Raw genomic sequence first — 7,680 nt, forward strand, 5'->3', positions numbered from 1 at the left:
TATTGACCTATAGTTTTCTTTCTTTGTAGTGTTTTTATCTGGTTTCATAAAATGACCTTGGAAGTCTTACCTCCTCTTGAATGTTTTGGAGTAATTTGAGAAGGATAGATGTTAGTTTTTATTTGAATGTTTAATAAAATTCACCTGTGAAGCCATATAGTCCAGGACTTTTGTTTATTGGGAGATTTTTTTCATTGTTGATGTTGTTAATCCTCACCTGAGGATATTTTTTCATTAATTTTGAGAGAGAGAGAGAGAGAAAGAGAGAGTGGAAAGGAGGGGGAGACACACACACACAGAAAAACATCAATGTAGGAGACACATTGGTTGTGTGCCTCCTACACAAGCCCCAACCAGGGCCAGTGATCGAGCCTGTAAGCAAGGTACATGTCCTTGATTGGCATTGAACCCAGAACCCTTCAGTCCATGGGCTGATGCTCTATCTACTGAGCCAAACTTGCTAGGGTGGAGTTTTGGATTACTGCTTAAGTTTCACTAGTTGTAATCTATTTAGATTCTCTGGTTCTTTCTGATTCATTTTTGGAAGATTGTATGTTTCTAGGAATTTATCAATTTCTTCCAGGTTGTCCAATTTGTTGGCATACAGTTGTCCGTAATATTTTCTTACAGTCCTTTGTATTTCTATAGTACTTTTCCTCTTTAATTTCTGATTTTACTTATTTGGGTTCTCTCTCTTTTTTTTCTTGATGAGCCTGCTCAAAGGTTTATCAATCTGATTTATTTTTTCAAAGAACCAGGTCTTGGTTTCTTTGATCAATTGTATTCTATTTTTAGTCCCTATTTCATTCATTTCTGTTATGATCTTTATTAGTGCTTCTACTCACTTTGGGCTTTGATTGTTCTTTTTCAAGTTCCTTTACATTTAAAGTTTGATTTTAAAAATATATCTTCATTGATTTCAGAGAAGAAGGGAAAGGGAGAGATAGAAACATCAAATTATGAGAGAGAATCATTGATCAACTGCCTCTTGCACACCCTCTACTGCTGGAGATCCAGTCCACAATCCAGCCATGTGCCATGACTGGGAATCGAACCATGACCTCCTGGTTCATAGGTCATTCAACCACTGAGCTACATTGGCCGGGCAAGTTAGATTGTTTATTTGCGATTTTCTTGTTTCTTGAGATAGGCCTGTAATGCTATGAATTTCCCTCTTAAGACTGTTTTCACTGTGTTTCATAGATTTTGGATTGTGCTCTCATTTTCATTTGTTTCAAGGTATCTTTTGATTTCTTTCTTGATATCATTAATCCATTCATTGTTTAGTACCATATTATTTAGCTTCCATATGTTGTGTATTTTTCAGTTTTTTCTTATAATTAACTTCTAGTTTCATAGTATTATAGTAAGAGAAGATGCTTGATATAAGTTCAGTCTTCTTAAATTTATTAAGGCTTCTTTTGTGTCCTAAAATGTAGTCTATCCTGGATAATATTCCACATGCACGTAAAAAGAATATATATTCTGCTGCTTTATGGTGAAATGCTCTGAAGATATCAACTAAATCCATTTGATCTAGTGTGTCATTTAAGGCCACTGGTTTCTTCTTGATTTTGGGTAGGGTCCCTAGGCCTGGCTGGCAATCAGAGCCTATTGGGGCTTTCCTTCCCCCGGCTGCCGCCGGCAACTGGTCTTGCCCCTGCCCCAGCCTCTGCCACTGCTTGCCATCTGTGTGGTGCTGGCCCCCCCCCCACCCCCCTCCACCGGTTGCCTCCCTCTGTGGGCAAGCGGCGTGGGGTGCGATTGCTTGGCTGGCCTAGGCCTCCCTCTGTGGGGCAATCGCTGGGCGGCCCCACACACCCGCCACAGCATCACTGGCCAGTGGCCTGAGCCTCCCTCTGTTGGGCGATCTATTGCGGGGGGGGGGCTAGGGGGGATGGTGGTGGTATGTGGGGCAGATTGATCACCCAGCACAGGGAGGCCCCGCTCACCCAGCCAGGTCTCCGCAATGGATTGCTGCGCAGCGGGTGGCCTGGGCCTCTCTCTGCAGGGCAATCATGGGGCAATGGTGCCCCCCTCCCCCACCAATTGCATCCCGTCTGCCTATAATGTGGATGTTGTTACACTTCATGTTGTTTCAAAGGTCCCTTAAATTATTCTCATTTTTCAAAATTCTTTTTTGTTTTGTTTTTTTTTGTTGTTGTTGTTCTGATTGGGTGTTGTTTTTTAATCTTGTCTTCTAAATCACTGATTCAGTTCTCTGCTTTATCCAGCATACTATTAATTCCTTCCAGTATATTCTTCATTTCAGATATTGAATTCTTCTTTTCTGACTAGTCCTTTTTTATGTGGGCTTTTTTGTTTTTGTTTTGTTTTTGGTCCTTTTTCATGCTGTTGAGCATCCTTATAACCATTACTTTGAATTCTAAATCTGATAAATTGTTGGAAATTTTCCTGGATATTTCTTCTGTTCTTTCATTTGGGGCCTATTTCTTTGTTTCCCTACTTCAGTTGCCTCCTTGTCTTCGTGGGGTGGCCTTACATAGTAAAGTGTCCTGTGTGCCATTGGTGCAATTTTCTTGATCACCTGAGCTGGGTGCTCTAGGAATGTCCCTTGTGTGGATTATATGGACCCTCCTGTTGTAATTGAGTTTTGATATCTATTGGCCCTTTTGTGCCTGAGATTGACCATCAGACTGGCTGACTTTGAGGCTCAACCCTGACCATGACTTGTGAGTTGCTATGTAGGTGCTGATCACATGAAGCAGAATTTGCCTCAGCAGGTTTTGGTGCCTGCTGAGATCTCCCTTTGCACATGCCACTTGTGAAGCTTATTGTATCCTGCTCTGATGTTGTCTGTTGGTTCTGGGTCTTTTGGGAGGGACTCTGATGCAGGCCAATGGCTGACACTGCCTGTGCCTGCTCCTAGACAATTTGTTAGGAGCAGTTTCAATGTGACTTCTTCTGTATAAATTCTTGGTTATAAGACTTTTTATTCAGCTAGTCTTCAGTTGGTTATTCAGTATGATTGTTCTATAATTTAATTGTAATTCCTGTTTGGTCCTAGGAGGAAATGAGTGTAGCTTCCACCTACTCTGTCTGCCATCTTGGATTCTCCTCCACATTCCCACTTTAAACCCTGTTTAAATACTTATGGTGATGTCTAGGAACAGAGATGGCTGTTAGATTTATGCTATGAAACTAAATTCTTCTACAGATGACTCTGTAATAACAGGCACACAGGGATCCAGTTCAGATCCCCAATACTGTTTCCTATGAGAATGTGGATGCAGTTGTGATGTCTATATTTGTTCAACCTCTTTTTAAAACTTCCTATGCACTCATTCTTGTTAGCTTGCTTTGCCCCCTTAATTGACCTGGTAATACAACAGCTCCAGTCTGAATACTGAAGGGATGTGACTGAGAACAGATACAGATTATTAGAGATAGAGACAAATCAGATTTTGAATTTGAAGGAATAGATTAAGAAAATTCTGATATATAATCTCTCTCTATGTATTGGTGGAGATTCAAACAGCTGTAGAATAGGTCATATTTTTGGGTTCTCTTCATTCCCAGTCACACTTACATTACTACCCAGCTTCACACTAAATGGCGAACACTACATTTTTCATCCACAGAGATAGGCTCTCCAAATTCTGTTCCCCTCTAAATCCCTGAGAATGCAGCTTGGACAGCTGTGAAGCAATTGCAGTGGAGTATATCTTCTTGGGCATTTTATCATAAAATCAGGGAATAATACTCATCTTAATCTAACTATTCCCTAATTTTTGAAACTTTCTTCCAATTTTCTGATTAACCAGTGATTGAAAAGGACCATATAGAGACCTCATTGCCTCTTTAAGTTAGGTCATTTGTTCCATTCTTGGAATGGCTTTATTCAATTGCTTCTATTTATTTTCCATACTCTACTCAGACAGGTATGGAGCTGGACTGTCAGGCCATTTCACATATGGCATTGAAACAACACTGAAAGCTTCTCACCCTTGACATAGTGATGCATAAAACAAGCAACCCATCCACACAAATTGTGCAAATAGTAACTTCCTGGCAAGTTATAAAAATTCAATGAAAAGAAACAAAACAAAAAAAGAAAAAAAATACCACAAAACCAAAATACGGAGATAAGGCATGTGGCAGAACAGCTGCAATCGATAAAAGCTACATAAACTATCAAGAAGAAGGAAGACACTCCCACCCCATACCACTACCAGATTTATAGCTTAAAACCAGCAGAGACCAGCTGGATCCAACATGGTGCCTAATTTTACCTTACGGTAACTCCTAGCCTCATTTTATGCTCATTTTAATGCATCAGCATGCTCCATGACACACCCTGTACCACCATGATCAGAAATGCAAAATCCATATAAGGACACAACATGGCTAATGGAGTTCCTCTGAGAAATCTCCATTCATTTCCCAGAGAACATTTTTAAATATTCCTTCCCTTAATGAAAATCTACCCCCGATTAAATGAATCTCAGTAAAGAAAGCAAATTCCACTAAAGGGGGGCTGCTTTGTCTGTGGAGTAGCCCATTCCCTGTCTCACTGCTTCACTAATAAACTTATTTTTATTTTATTTATTTATTTATTTATTTAAAGTTTTAAAAACTGATTTTAGAGATAAAGGGGGAAAGAGAAAGAGAGACAAACATTAATTTGTTGTTCCACTTATTTATGCATTCAATGGCTGATTTTTGTATGTGTCCTGACTAGAGATCAAACCCACAACCTTGGCTTATCAGGATGATGTTCTAACCAACTGAGTTATCTTTAAACTCTATGTTGGATTGTGTTTGAATTCTTTCCTATGTGAAGCCTCAAACCCACACTGGGTCATGGACCCTCAGTCCCTCAGGTCCCAGGACCCCCAGAATGCCTGCCTCAATACCACCTCAAAATCACTACAAAAACCTGTTTCCTTCACTGAAAATATTTCAACAGAACCTATTTCTTACTTAAGGACAGGAACCCTATATTCAGTTCTCAGAGTAGATCAAAACCATGCATGGTGAGTGCCAAGCACAGTGGTTAATGAAGCCAAGGTGAAAAAGAAAAGCCATAAGTGGCAGTAATTATGCTGAATTAGCTGCCCTTCTTGGACCAATGGTACAATAAAAAGAGAGATGCACTCATAGGTGGGACAGCTGGGGCAAGTGTCTTTTTGAACGCAGAAAGCTTTTCTCTCCCATTAGTAGGAGTAAAAGCATATGTTTGGAGAGAAATAATGAACTATGCTAAATATAGAACATCCCATGCAAATGCTTGTACTTAAGACTGGTTGTCTAAATAATGAATGCATACAAATTATAACCATAAAAACAAGTATAGAAATATAGACAATGAATGCCTTTATAGTAAATGTATTTCAAATGTATTTCTTCATTTTATAGATATGGAAACTAAAGCTTTATGAAGCTAAGCATTTGCAGCAGACTTTGAACTCAGGTTAAGTGACTCAGAATTCAGGTGTGGGATGTCCATCCCCACATCCAGTGTTGGGTGAGTAAGAGGCACTAACAGGGAGGAAAGCAGGAGGAGGTGGTGGACACTGTATCTCTCCTAAGGATAAGCTTGGGTCTGAATAAAGTGGCATCTGAGATGAAGCTTGAAGGACAAATAGAAGTAAGATGAAAAAATCAGGTCCAGGGCATGGATGCATGGGACAGACTGACAGACCTGAGAGGGGAGGGGTATGGAGGGGAAGAGAAGAGATTAACCAAAGAACATATATGCATATATGCATTGCCCATGGATACAGACAGCAGTGTGATGAAGGCCTGGGGCTGGGTGGAGGGGGGCAAAGCAGGGGAAAATGTAATGCTGTCAACAGTAAAACAAACAAAACAATCAGGTGATGGTGGGGTGCTGGCCTTCCCTCCCCCCCCTCCCTACCTCCCACTGCCGGTAGGACCCATATGCCACTGCCTCTGAGACACTGTGTCATTGCTCACATGGAGCACGACGCCTCCCCAAAAAGGGAGGTGATGGAATTAAACCACCCCCATCATTGGAAGATTTGGAACCTCCTGGAAAATGAGTATTGTTGGATTGCTAAATGTTGGGAACTCTACCTTCTTCAATGTATTAACCAATAGTCAGGCTTCAGCAGAAACCGTCCCCCGCTGCACTATAGATCCTACTGAGAACAGACTGCCTGTGCGAGATGAAAGGCTTGATGGTTTTGCCAGTACCACAGACCAGCAAGCAAAACCCCCACCTTTCTAAATGTGGGGGACAGGGGACAGTGCGGGCCTTGTGAAAGGAGCTCACAATGGACAAGGCCTAGGAACTGCCTTTTTATCTCACGTTAGAGCCTGTGATGGAATCGTTCATCTAACACGTGCTTTTGAAGATAATGGCATCACATATGTTGAAAAAGTATAGAGCCTGCTGAGATACAGAAAAATACATAAAGAGCTCCAGTTAAAAATGAAGAAATTATAGGGTATAGATAAACTAGAAAAAGTGGCTATGAGAGAATGAGGTAAAAATAACTAAAACCTGAATGGCGACATAATGTGAAAAGTTAAGTCCCGGGTTATAGATAAAAAGAAACCTGTTCGCTTCTATTATGATTGGAATGACAAAGAGACTGAACACTTATTATTGACTTCAACACCAATGGTATACTTGGTTAATCTTTCTGAGCAAAACTACATTAGAAGGGAAAAAATGGTTGATAAAAACTAAAGAGTTTTTTACTGGCCAGTGTGGCTCAGGTAGTTGAGCATCATCCAGTGCACCAAAAGGTTGCTGGTCAAAGCACAGGCCCAAATTGAGTTGTGATATGGAGGGCAACCACTTTATGTTTCTTTCTGACATCCACGTTTCTCTCTCTCTCTTCTCCCTCTCCCTTCTTCTCTCTCTAAAATCAATAAAAACATTTTAAAAAATTAAAGAGTTTGTGAACAGGTATGCCCCACGTACCTTGGTTATTCCTTCCAATGGAGCCTTGGAACTCAAGTTGCAAGAGTTGAGTGCTGAGGAGAGACAGAGGTGTCTGCAAGAGAACATGTCACAGAGCACTTTGCCAAAGATCGTTAAGGCCGGGTTTGCAGCACTCCAACTAGAACACTTTTCCCCTGCAGCCGGATGAAGTGCATGCATGGACTCAGAAAGGAATGAACGCTCCTCAAGCTGCAGGGAAGATCCACACAGATTTTGTAAAAGGATTCATTTGGGCTCAAGTAATGAAATACGAAGATTTTAAAGAGGAAGGTTCTGAAAATGCAGTCCAGGCTGCTGAAAAGTACAGACAGCGAGGGAGAAGTTATATTGCTAGAGATGGAGATAGCATTTTCTTCAAATTTAATATACCTCAGCAACTGAAGGAGAAATACATTTTAGTTATTACTCAGATAAATGTACAATTTCCAAAAGGCATATGCTTTTTTAAAATTAAAATTTCTGAAAACTGAAGGGATAAAGTTGGAGGGATGGGAATCTTCTACAAACAGAATTAGTTTTATTTGTTTAAAAATTAAAATGCTGTGTACCGCCAATGAAATGCAAGTTCCCCAAGGTGAACAGCTTTACTTTTCATGTGATTAAGACCCTACTCCAAATTATAGAAGCTTTTCAGGAACCATATCCTTCTCTTGATACTTCATTAATCTCCATCATGTATGCCAGGCCTGACACATTTGAGTGTGGACAATGTGGTTGCTCCTTTTTGAATCTACAGGTAATGC

At 40.5% G+C, this 7,680-nt stretch overlaps 1 pseudogene; it reads left to right on the forward strand.

Moving 5' to 3' along the window:
- The first annotated feature begins 4,990 nt into the window (after window positions 1–4,990).
- Window positions 4,991–7,407, forward strand: LOC118664129 (annotated as a pseudogene).
- The last annotated feature ends 273 nt before the right edge of the window (window positions 7,408–7,680 follow it).

The sequence above is a fragment of the Myotis myotis genome, unplaced genomic scaffold (genome assembly GCF_014108235.1).
Source record: "Myotis myotis isolate mMyoMyo1 unplaced genomic scaffold, mMyoMyo1.p scaffold_m19_p_10, whole genome shotgun sequence".
In the NCBI taxonomy this organism is placed as follows: domain Eukaryota; kingdom Metazoa; phylum Chordata; class Mammalia; order Chiroptera; family Vespertilionidae; genus Myotis; species Myotis myotis.